The 13,625-nt window shown below is 36.9% G+C and overlaps 1 pseudogene; it reads right to left on the reverse strand.

The window, feature by feature from the left end:
* Nucleotides 1-11,289: 11,289 nt before the first annotated feature.
* LOC123573871 (EZH inhibitory protein-like) lies at nt 11,290-12,857 on the reverse strand (annotated as a pseudogene).
* Between the last annotated feature and the right edge of the window lie 768 nt (nt 12,858-13,625).

The following is a 13,625-nucleotide window of genomic DNA, read 5'->3' on the forward strand; positions in this document are numbered from 1 at the left end:
AGAAAGACACAAACTTTAAGGAGCCATCTTAGAAGTGTTTTAGGACTATCTCCAGGTATCCTGTTCAGACTTTATATCCTAAGTTATCTGAGTTATAGGAGCATGCTCCCACATCAATATTTTTATATTATTTTACTTTAGGGATATGTTCTAAAAGAGTTTTGTTCTTTATTATCAAGATCCACTTTTCGCATTTTCTCTGATTCCTGGTCCACATTTGCCAAGCCCTAAAGTTATTTTGGTGGGGCAGCAACACTCTTTCTCCAATTGGTTCAGCTGGTTCATCCTTCCATAATTAATTATGGAGGTGAAATTGAAACAGATTTTGATGATATAGAATATCATCTTGTGAGACAGACACTTCATCTGAAAACTTCATGTGATTTTCAGTCTGCCATTCTAAAACGGAGAAGACAGAGTTATTTCTTCTAGCCCAGATGTGGACAGTTGGAAAATGCTCATGAGTTATGAGAATGTTAAGAGTGGTAAGACCAAGGTAAATTTGGCAATTGGGGGACCTAAAGTGCATCCACCCAAACACCAGCCTACCAGCTCCCGGGGTTTCCTCACTTACCTCTCAGGGACCCCATTCTAGCATAAAACATAACCTCGTGATTCACATTTAACCTGTTTTCTATAACTCTTATACTCACAAAATCAGTGGCTGAAATTCTTATCAGTGCAGTTTTGTTCCTGACTCCAGGAGATGAGCGCCTTTGTCATAGTGGTGTTCTAGCTTTCACACAAAGCCATGAGTTTGTGGTTACCTAACATAAGCCTATTATTTCCTTCCTTCACAGTATTTGTGGTCCTTAGCAACAATTGAAAACTCTGCAATACTTAAAATTACTTTTTTGCATCTCAAACACTATGGATACTACATAGGCCTGTAAATGCTTCCAGTTGTATGCTGTACATCTCAGTTCCCTATATGTAGTAGTCTTCAGAATTGTAATGGTATATGTGGCATGTCAAGGAGTGTCACCACCCTATCTAAAAGCAGCAGTGGGTCCCTTATTCCGTCTGGCCGGCATGATAGTAAATGTCACAATTCCATTCTGAAGATCTGCTTCCTAGGACAATACCAGTTGTCTTAGTTGAGATTCCCCTAAAGATAACCACAAACAAAGTTTCTATTACAAGTAGCTTTTTAAAAAGGTAATCCCAAGAATCACTGGTACAGAATAGGAAAGAGTAGGGGAGAAACCAGCGGCCACACCGTAGACTGTACATTGTCAATAAATTATGAGTACTTGGAGCTTAATCCCACCAAAGAATTCTGAAAGCCAGTGTAAAAGCACCTGCCTAAGAATAAGCCCACTGGAGGATTTACTCATTAAGAGTTTTCACTCATTGTTTGAGGGCTACTGGAGAAAAGTCTGGGAATAATAGTCATTAGTTCCTCACCATTTCAGTCTGGTATGGATTGAACTGTGTCTGTCTAAATTCATACGTTGAAACCTTAATCTCCCATGTGACTATCTGGAGGTAGAGTTTTTCAGAAATAATTAAAGTTAAATGAGATTGTAAAGGTGGAGCCCTAATGCAATAGTATTATTGGTCTTATAAAAAATAGGAAGAGAGAAAGAGCTTGTTCTTTCTCTCCACCATGTGAGGACATAGCAAGAAGGTGGCTGTATGCAAGCCAGGAAGAGAGCCCTCACCAGAAATCAAGTCCTGTTTGAACTTTGCAATCTCTAGCAGTATGAGAAAATAATTCATAATTGAGTCACCTAGTCTATAAGATTCGGCTGACTAAGACACAGGTATACTACGCATGAAGGGCAAAAAGACATTTTTGACAGAGAAAGTGCTCAGGCAAAGTATGCAGAGGTCGACTGTTGGAAATTGGACAAGGGTGACGAGAACGTTAAGGGCAAGTGTGACAAAGACTACAGGATATGAGTGTGCTGCTGACAGCCTCTGTTACAACTATCATAGGAAAATTGTATACATTCGTGAATATTTTACTTCAAGCATCTTATACCTGTAAGAATGGAGTTTACTCAAAGAATTGATGTTTTATGGGGATAGGTGCTCACTGTCCACCATAAAATTTCAACAAGTATAGAGAGGTCTTGTTAGTCTTAGCATTAGCTGAACCTTTTGCATAATATGACAAATGGTTTGATAATGTTAACAATTTAGATACTAAAATAATTAGTACTGAACCTATTTAAATATACAGAAAGATAATAAGGATAGATTGTTTTAATGATCCAATCATTGTTTAAAATTACAAAATCAATTAGTGTTTTTTATTTGACAAGATACTCTGTTTTCCTATTGAGCTGTGTGATTTATAATAATATAAACTATTGATTATATATTTTAGTCATTCTAAGTAATTAAGACCCAGGAATTGTAATAGGAATCGAATTCATTTTTTTCTTATTTAAATTCAGAGCCCGCTTTATTGTAACAAACCATGCTGATAAACTGGTACACTCATGCTATAAATTATACTACATTATGGAGTCTGCAAAACACACTTCCATGGACCTATAGCTCTTGTCAAGCATTGTCTATACTTTATACCAATTATTTTCTGATATTTAGAACTAAAGACCTAATCTGATTCAGTTTCCACTTCTAAAATAAATGCTTTATACCTGGACATGTGAAATTTCAACAACACCTACCCACTATTCACTGGTCCTTCTTTTATCGATGATTACCCCACTCATGACTATTGCCTACAATCTTCATTTCAAAAAGGTTTGAAAATAGTGACATTCAAATTATATTATCCCTTATTCACTTATTAAATAAAATTATTTGCTTTTTGGATTTAGTAATCTGATCCATTTGGGATTTATCTGGGATATACTGTGAGAAATTGATATAGTTCTTTTTCCTAAATGACTAGCAAGTTATCTCAAATATTCCTCAGTGTAAAACCTAATTTTTCTTCATTTTTTTGAGCTAATGCCTTTGTATAGTCTAAAGTTTGAAATGTAGTAGTGTTCACTTACGGAGTTTCTATTCTGTTCCATTGGTCTGCTTTCTTGTAGGCCAATACGACAGTCTTAAATGTAGAGACTTCATAATACTGTTCCATACCTGGTGGATTTGCACACTCACAATTGCTCTTACATTTTAGGAAATTTGTTATTCTTCTTGACTGTTTGTGATTCCAACTATAATTAATAATCAACTTGTTTCAGAACAAAACTTGATGGTATTTTTAGTGGTAATACATTATATTTATAAATTAACTTTTGGGTAACCAATAACTATGATATTTTCCTTCTGTGCAAGGATATGATAGGTCTTCAAGTATATAATAGTGCACCTTGATAAATTTTTTATGGTTTTCTAGATTAGGAATATTTCTCATTAAGTTTATGACTAAGATTTTGTCTGCTCATTTTTTAAATTAATGGATTTTGTTTTTCAGCAGATTTAACTTTACAGAAAAATTGACTAGGAAATGTTGATACTTCCCATATGTCTTATCATGACCTTCAGTTTCTCCTATTTTGTCTTACATTAGTCTAGTATATTTGTTATAAAAAATGAATTTATATTGATATGTCATTGTTAAATTTATAGTTTACATTAGAGTTCACTCTCTGTGTCATACATAATTTAAGTTTTGACAAATAAATAATGATATTTGCCCACCATTACAGAATCCTCAGAATAGTTTCATTGTTCTGAATATCCCTGTGCTTTATCTATGCATCCCTTTCTCCTGCCAAAATTCTGGAAACCACTGTTTGTTTTTCTCTCCATGGTGTTGCCTTTTCCAGAATGTCACATAGTTGGAATCACATACTATGTAGTCTTTTCAGACTGGTTTCTTTCACTTAGAAACGTGCATTTAAGTTTCCTCCATGTCTTTTCATGGCTTGATAGATGATTTCTTTTTATCATAGAATAATATTTCACTTTCTGTACATACCACCATCAGTTTATTCATTCACTTATTGAAGGACATATTACTTGCTTCTAAGTTTTGGTAATTGTGAATAAAGCTGCCAAGGAGCACCATTTGTTATCACATGGAAAGAAAATGTTTAGTTTTGTAAAAGCCTATCAAGTGCCTTCCAAAATAGGTGTGCCATTTTGCCTTCCTCGCATCATTCCTTGTTGCTCTGCATACTTGCTACTTTTGGTGCTGTCAGTGCTTTAGATTTTAGCCTTTCTATCTGATAGGTGTGTAGCAGTAGCTCATTTTATTTTTAATTTTTTTGCTTTTGTCTTGTTTCCATTAAAACTAATAGCCACTTCTTGCTTTGTCTATATATGTTTTATTGGTTGTGTGGTAATTTTACCTGAAGTATTTATCTAACATTACTTTCATTATTTTTGTAGAACTTTTTCATGGTCAGGATGTATAATTGCGCTCTCTAACTAGATTATTTTACCTCTCTTTTTTAATTTATTTTGCCTCTAGTTGTTTTCTCTCGTTTAGTCAATTTGTACTGACCAGTATAGTCATCATAATGCCAAATAAGCAGAGGACCCAGAAGGCATCATTAGTCATTATTTTTATGATAAGTACAAAGTGTATAGTTGTATATACACATGGACTACATATTTTAATGTATTTTTTATAATTGTTGTTTCTTATTTGTCTTGTTCTTGATTGAAGCATTTATGTATGCATACATACATGCTTCATAATAAGGAAGTAGCTCCCCATTCTTATCTGAATAAGTAAATGATATTTATTTAGATTATTCAAAGGCAAGATAAAAAAGAAAATTTCAAATTAGTTTCATCTAGGAAATATAATATTTATCCCCAAATCTGCAACAAAAATTAGTGACAAATAGTATTTTAAAAAATCAATCGTGTAAATATATTACTAGAGTATTAGGGAAAATAATTACAAGACAACATTTAGACATGATGTGCTATAATCAGTTGAGTTTTAATGCAGGAATTCAAGAGATTTTAGGAAATTATAGTTCAATTCATAATGGTATAGGAGCTGAGGAGAATAAATTAAATTCATAATTTACGAGATACAAAACAGTATTTTAATTTAATTTACACTTCTGAAATCACTTAACTTCACTTATATCTGGTCCTTCTACTTTGTTTTTATTTGCTGGGAGTTTTTTTGACACTAGTATTTACAGTTATATAATATTACATTGATATAGGTGTCTAATACCATAATATTCCTCTGATTTTGCTGAATTCCTTAGATTGTAGTTTATTAGCCTCGTATTATCATTACACTTTAAAAAATTATAATTTACCTATTTTTTCTTTGAACCAAAGATTATTTAATATAGCATCTTTATTGGTGCTTATATATTTTAAATGTTTGCAGTAAGTAGCACTTTGATTTTGTTATTAATTTCTCCTACTATTTTTATCCACAAAATTTATATTATTCGTCTACATGTCTTCTGTTGTTCTTTTCAGTCAAGCTGTTAGAAAACGTTTGTGAATCTTCCAAGTATATTCCAAATATAGTCGTTATTTTTGTAATACACACAAATTTTCATCTGAAAGTATATTGTTTTAAGCAAAAAATCAAGTTTTATTATAAGTACACCATTCCTTCCCCTGCAAAAAATAAATAAATAAATAAATAAAATAAAAATAAAATCTACTCTAGAAAAAGAACAAAGAGAAACTCATATAAAATACTAAGTAATCAAAGCAGCACATACAAAAAGTCTTTCATTTTTGAATTTGTCTTTATTTCTCCTTGAATCTCTTGCTGTTTCATCTCTATATCAATTGTTGCTATGTACTATGGATTGTAGCCATTTGCATTATAAAGTATCCAGTTTTATCTCTTCATTCTTTTGATCAGGTTTCTACCTTTACATATAAAGGCATAACTCAGAGATACTGGGGGTTTCATGGTAGAGCACTGCAATAAAGAAAATTTCAAAATAAAGTGAATCATATAATATTTTAAATTTTGTAGTGTATACAAAGTTATATTTAAGCCACATTGTAATCTATTAAGTATGCAATTGCATTATGTATCAAATTATTTACATACGTTAATTAAAAATACTTTATTGCCAAAAACGCTAATGATCATCTGAGGGTTTTGCCTCGATATTGATGGCTACTAACTGATTAGTCTGGTGGTTGTTGCAGATTGGGATGGCTGTGAAATCAGGAATGATTTTTCTGTAGCATGCAATGCTGTTTGACAGCATTTTAACCACAGTGGAACTCCTTTCAAAATTTGAGTCAATCACCTCAAATCCTGGTAGCTACTTCACAAATAAGTTTGTGGAATATTCAAAATCCTTTATTCACCTTTCAACAACATTCACAGAATCTTCCCCAGGGTTGGATTTCATCTCAAGAAATCATTTTCTTTTCTATCCATAAAAAACATAAGAAACAACTTTTCATCCATTCAAGTTTTATCATCATATTGCACCAATTCAGTCACATCTTTAGATTTCATGTTTAATTCTAGTTATCTTTCATATGGCTATTCTGGCACATCTGTGGTTGCTTCCTCCAGTGAATTCTTGAACCCCTCAAAGTCATTCATTAGTGTTGGAATCAACTCCTTGTCCCAGATCCATCAGAAGCATCACTATTTATGTCAGCTATAGCTTTGCAAAATGTATTTCTTAAATAATAAGACTTGAAAGTTGAAATAACTTCTTCATCCATTGACTGCAGAATGGATGTTGCATTAGTAAGCATGAAAGCAACATTAACCTCCTTGTACATTTCCATCAGAGCTCTTGGGTGACTAGGTACATTGTCAATAAGGAGTAAAATTTTGAAAGGAATATTTTTTTTCTTTTTGCCTGAGAGGTAGGTCTCTGCAGGGGGTTTAAAATACTCAGTAAACCATGTTGTAAAGAGATGTGCTGTCATCCAGGCTTTTATTTTTTTCCATTTATATAACATATCAGAGTAGAATTAGCATCAATGTTTTCCCTAGGATTTTTAAAGTGGTCAGTGAGTATCAGTTTCAACATAAAGTCATAGCTACGTTAGTTCCTATGAAAAGAATCAGTCTGCCCTTTGAAGCTTTTAAGACAAGCATTGACTTCTCTCTAGCTATGAAAGTCCTAGATGGCATCTCCTTCTGATACAAGGCAGTTTTGTCTACATTAAAAAAAGTCCTTTTAGTGTGGCCACCTGCATCAGTGATGTTAACTAGATCTTTTGGATAACTTGCTGTAGCTTCTCCAGCAGCACTTGCTGCTTCATCTTGCACGTTTATGTTATGAAGATGTGGCCCCTCTCCTTACGCCTCATGAACGAACCTCTGCTACCATCCGCTTTTCTTCTACAGCTTCCTCACCCTCTTAGCCTTCGTTAAATTGAAGAGTTAGCGTCTTGCTTGGAATTAGGTTTTGGCTAAACAGAGTGTTGTGTCCGGTTTGATCTTCCATTGAGACCACTCAAACTTTCTCTACATCAGCATAAGGCTGTTTCAGTTTCTTATTCATGCGTTCACTGGTGTCGCACTTTTAATTTCCTTCAAGAACTTTTCTTTTGCTTTCTCTATTTGGCTAACTGTTAGGTATAAGAGACCTAGTTTTCAGTCTCTCTCTGCTTCTGTCCTAGCTTGGCTTTCAACATGTCTTCCTCAATAAATTTACTCATTTCTATCTTTTGATTTAAAGTGAGGGACATGTGACTCTTCATATCAGTTGAATAGTTAGAGGCCATTATAGGGCTATTAATTGTCCTAATTTCAATATTCTTCTATTTCAGGAACTAGGGAGGCCTGAGTAGAAATAGAGAGATGAGGGAGAGAGCTGTTGGGGGGGGAGCAGAAAATTGATATGTATTGATTGATTTCACTGTCTTATATAGGTACAATTTATGGTGCCTCCAAACCATTACAATAGTAACAACCTAACAAGAGTACAGCAAAAAACTAACATAACTCTCACTCTAGCTTTGTTTAAGAGGTCTTTACCCATTCCTGCATGTAGACTAGGATAATTTTAGAGCACTGAGATAATATGCAAAAACAGCAATCATGTAGGTTTTAAAACTAACTCTGGGATTAAAGAGAAAGTATGAAAACAACTAACTATGTTTTATTGAAGATATATATGAGCATTGTGATCTGACCAAGTTGAAAGACATTCCCAGTCTACTCAAACCCTCACTGGTGCCCAGATGTCTGTGGTTGTTAGTCACCTCTTAAAACAACCTCTTTCTCTTTGCCTAGCCTTAAAATAAAAAGGCCCTGAAATATGCTCTTACTTAAGACAGTACTTTAGGACAATAGTCCACCATCTTCTCAGATTACTGGCTCTCCAGATAAACCTGCTTTCCTCCCACCATTGCTCCTCTCCTGTGTTTGGCTTTTGACAGGTGAGCAGTTGAACTTGGGTTTGATTACAACATCCAGGGTCACTGATCACAGATCACCATAACAAATATAATAATAATAAAAATTTTGAAATATTGCAAGGATTATAAAAATGTGACACCAAAACAGAAAATGAGCACATATGTTGGAAAGTATTTGAAGAACATCTAAATATATTAATAGAACAAAAAATCTATAATCCAAAAAAGCATAATTAGAAAATAATCAACATTTTAATAAAGATTAAGAAAAAAGATGTGAAGAAAATATCATACATACCCAATTACAATTTGAAATTATAGAAAATATTTCATCAATGAAGACTAAATTAAAACACAAGAGCTAAAAACCAACGTAAGCCATAAAAACATAAAAGAGAGGGAAAATGTAAAGAAATGAATAGAAAGCATAAAACCAGTTCAAAAATCATAAATAATTAATTTGTAAAGGTTGAAAATAAATTATAGGTTAAGACTTACTAGGAAAACACGTATCAGAGAATGATGGATGAGTAATGGAGGGAAACATGGTTTCCTTAGTAAACACTTCTTGTCTATGCTACATTCCTTCTTGCTGGTCTTCAAATATTTTTCTGTGTCCTTTTTCCCACACAAAGAACAAACTTAATCTATGCTGGGAAAAATAGTCCAAAAGTTTCATGCTGTCAGTTCATCTAGCTTAATGTCCAGGATTTGATTCTTACACAGCATATTCTGTTAATTGTGCTTTGGTGATACTGCTCTTTCTATAAAATGAAGGTTTGTACAGCCCTGTGTCCAACAAATCTATTTTCCCAATTCATGTTAAAAATGTTAGAGCAAGTTACACCATCAGGTGTAATATTGAAGTCAAATGTTTTCTAATTCCATGTTTAAATCCATCACTATCATTAATCACAAAACCTTACCTTTGCCACAAGTTGTCATTAGTACAATTCCTGGAATTAATCAGCTTCAGTAATGGTCTAGAAAATCACCTTTTAAAAAATGTCTACAATGACTGCCAGTGTTTTTCATCTGGTTTCTTATAGTGCCCAGTAGTTCACCATAGTCTTTGGGAAGACTATTAAAAGTGGCATTCTCCACCTCCAATCATCTAAAAGAAGGTGCTTATTTTCCTTGTTTCATTATTTGGAAATAATTACAAAACTAAAATCTTTATTTCTGGAAATTTCTCAATGGTTGGGTGTCTCCCAACTATATCATGACTTTATCTCTCTGATCCTCACCTTCATGACTAAGATAACTTTGTCTCTGCTTGACAAAGGATGGAAAGAATATATCCATGCTGCACTATTAGAAGAAATGACCGTTACACTCTTAAGCAATGAGAATATCAGTAACATGGATAATAACATATTTGCAATATGACTCATACCAAACCTTCAAATTTTAGTTCTTCTAATGTTGTAAGTGTGGATGGTATGGGTGTATGTACGTGTGTGTGGGAAATCCTGTGAATCAGACATGTATTGAGCTAAAATCAATTCAATGAATACCAGTTCACTAAAAACTAATTGAACAAAATTTTGATTCACCAAAATTTTGTATATGTTACATGCTTATAAAGTTTACAGATTACTAGTTCAACAGGTTTCAAATTGTTTTGAATATCTTTTTGAGGTTTCAATTTCCCAATAGCTCTTTCATCTTAGCAACTGTGTTATATTTGTTCAGTAGCCAAAATTGTCCCTGTTTTATTGAATAAAATGATAATATAAAAGTACGTTTATTTCTGCTTCCAAATACTGAGCATATTTCATATGCTTAAATGACATACTAAGTAGTGTTTCTATCAAGCAAGCTAAGAAGACAGTAAATAAGAAAAAACAGACATTAAATATTGTGAAAATCTATTGGAGAAAGAAACTTGCTTCATGTATTATCCTTGAATTTCAAAAAATACCTATATAACTCTCATTTCACAATGTCATACTTCCCAAAGTACTGAAAATTATACTCTGGAATTAACTAAATTTTGTTCTGCAGTGGCAAAATAATTTCAGCTATACTAATATTAGTTATATTAAGCTATGTGATGATTTTAAAGAATATCACAGGTAGTAAAATATCCCATGCCACAGTGAATAAGAAAGTAGTTGACAGAGTAATTTTGTGAATAAATTTTTGGTAATGATCATTTTGTAAATTAAAAATAACTAGGCTTTAATCATCAAAAATAATCCAATGTGGAGGTCCTATTTTACCACCCGTAGAGATAAGTAAAGTGAGGCAGAAAGAGTTTAAGTAATTTGCCCAAATGCATTCTTCAAATAATGTGGAAGATTAGAAGCATGCCTTTACAACTTGTACTGTATTGGTACCGGATTTGTGCTGAATTGACTTTCTGTGACTTTTTCTTTCCCTAATTGGTTAGTTCACTAAATGATTTTTTGCAAATTGATTTATCTAAACAATTAGTACATAGTTAAGATTTTTGAACCTATAACGAAAGTAATATCCTATCACACGTTCAGTAAAAGTTTATGGTAGCATATCGTTTTCAATTTTTGAAGCATTTTGTCTATCTATATACCATCCATCTCTCACCAATCTATTATCATTTATCCACTGTATCTAGAATGGTCCAAAGTGAAATAAAGCTTAGGTAGCAATTCCCAGTATCAGTATACGATAGATGGCTCTCCAGATACATCCAGTGAGGTAGGTAGGCGAATTGGAGTCACTGAAGTTCACCTGAGGTTGATTAAGCTCCTGTTTATAATTATAGATCATATGACTATATAAGCAAACATACCAACACTTTTTCCATATGCCAAATATTAATTCATTATATTTCAATAAAATGCATATATTTTTAAAACAAAACCAACACTTTTATTTTACTAATTAAAATATTTCACTATGGAGAGGCAACTTGGAAAATAGAAATCTCAGCTCAAGGGCAAAGGCAAACTCTCTTGAGAAAGAAGGTAGCCCAGAATCAAAGGCCAACAGCAGGTAAATGCTATGTGAGGGAGTTATGGGGAGGGGAGGCTTCAAAACTACTCAGGATTTTGGTTAATGGCTGAAACTTTGGGAGACCTCACAGGTAACCACAGGGCAGGCAGGCCATTCACAAAGTGGGTAGATGTTGATTCCTTCTGCGAATCTTAGATGATGCTCACAGAGCGTCACAGCTCAGGTGGTGTAGTGGGGTGTGCTGTGCTTTCTTTCCGCCTGCTCTCCTGGAAGGGCGGGGCTCGGAACATAAAGCTCTGGCATCAAGGCACGACTAAGGCTATCAGGGCTAAGAGTGGAGATAGATCTCAGGCCCCAGAACCTGGGGGAAGAGGAAGAGGAACTCTGCCCAGAAAACTTAGCTGGGAGGAGGAGTTGGAAGCACCAGAGGAGGAGGAGCTCTCATTGCTGAGGGATGGGAAGGAAGAACCTCCCAGGGGGTGAGGGTGAGGAGGCACGCATACGGACTGCATGCCAACCAGGCGGGGAAGTACGTCTTGGGACCTCAGGATCAGAAGATCCTGAGCTGCTCTGAAAGGCCAGCTGTCGTAAGCCAGCGCCATGGGAAAGAGTATTCTCATCGGCTGAACCAGGCGGAGAGCGGCGGCTGAGAACGGCTGATCTTCGCTGGGTGGAACGGCTCCGGAGGACAGTGCCTGGCGTCATGCTGGTGCTGTGAGGAGCAGGGCTTGACCTTGCTGTGCAGCCGCGAAGGGCAGGGCATGGGGGGTTGCCGCGGCGTTGGAGGGCAGGGCTTGGCCCGGATGCACCTCTGTGGAAAGCAGGGACTGGCGGGGTGGCTCGGCTGCGGAGATCATAGCCCGGCGCGGGTGCACTGCCAAGGCGAGCTGGGCCTGGCTGAGTGGCGCGGCGGGGAAGAGCAGGACCTGGCTGGGTGGTGCAGCGTCGGATGGCAGGGCCTGAACCAGATGCACGTCTGCGGAGAGCAGGACCTGGCGGGGCGATGCGGCTTCGGCAAGCAGGGCTTGGCCCAGATGCATGGCTGAGGAGTGCAGGGCCTGGCTGCTTTGCCTGACTCGACACAGTAGCCCCGGAATGGCAACGGCTGCTGGGCTGGGACCCTGGAGAAGATGGCTGCAAAGGCCCAGGAAACAGACGCCGCCCTGGAGGCCTCTGAGCAGGGACAGTCTGGTCACAGCCAGGCTGCTTCCTATGACGGTTGTTTCCGGGTCTCTTGGTCTGGGCCGGGTGCTCGTCGGCGTGGCCAGTGGCCTTTGGGGGTGGCCCCACAGCGGCCTGGCTGTCCACGTGGGGCATCACACATCCAAGGACTTGGTGAGGCCTGCGGCAGCCTTGGAGGTCAGAATGCCTCTTCCCCAGCACGGCAGCCATGGAGGGCAGCCGCGGGCCCTCATCCGCCACGAAAATGGCGGCGGCGGTGGCGGCTGCGGTGTTGGAAACAGCAGTGTCGCTCCTCAGGGCGGCGCTGCCCCAGGGAGACGCGTCGCCGGAGACGGTGGGACAGAGGCGGCCAGATCTTGATTCCCGGTCCCACAGCCATCGCCAGAGACAGGGGCAACCTCCTTGTTCTGCCCTCCGACCACCGCGCCCTCCTGCTGCATCTGCTCCTTCTCCATGCCTGACTGGGTGGCCATAACGTCAGGTTTTCCCTCAGAGAGCAGGAATGCAGCTGCTAGTCAAAATAACATGTATTTTTTAAAGACCTACAAATGTGTCTACAATTCAGGGCACCATTTTCTTGGTTTCAGTCAGAACATTTCTAATTAAGGCATAGAGAATTGGATGTTTTTCATTTAGGCAGTTACCTCTAGACCCCCAGACGCCATCACAGAGGTTGACACAGATGTAAAATGTGATAGCATGTGCATATTAACAATGGGTAAACACTGGAAGGGCCTAATGAACTATTCCTTTCCCTAATCATCTCTCTCAAGTGTCACAATCCATATACACTCAAATACTCTCTATAATTTCCAGATGTGGTAGATAAATATGGCAAAAGTCTTGCTCTTTGTGACACTGCCTGCATCAAACTCGATCCTTTTTGTTTCATCATAGCTGCATAATGATGCCACCTTCATTTGATTTCTAATGTCTCCTCTTCATTCCTTTCGTTTGCATTGCCTGTGTCTCTACTCCTCCCTTTATTTTCAACCAGTGAACTTTGTTGTCAGTGTGCTTTCTAGCATGTATAAGTAAATATTTTGTTGATTAGCTCAATACGTGTCATGATAGAGAGGAAGCCAGCTGAAGCCAGCTGGACGTCCTGGGTCCAGTCTGGACTTGCAGAACTTTTCTGTCTAGATAAAGGATTATAAATGCACCAATCAGCACTCTGTAAAAATGCTCCAATCAGCATTCTGTGTCAAGCTAAAGGATTGTAAACACACCAATCAGCACTC

The sequence above is a fragment of the Macaca fascicularis genome, chromosome 6 (genome assembly GCF_037993035.2).
Source record: "Macaca fascicularis isolate 582-1 chromosome 6, T2T-MFA8v1.1".
NCBI lineage: Eukaryota > Metazoa > Chordata > Mammalia > Primates > Cercopithecidae > Macaca > Macaca fascicularis.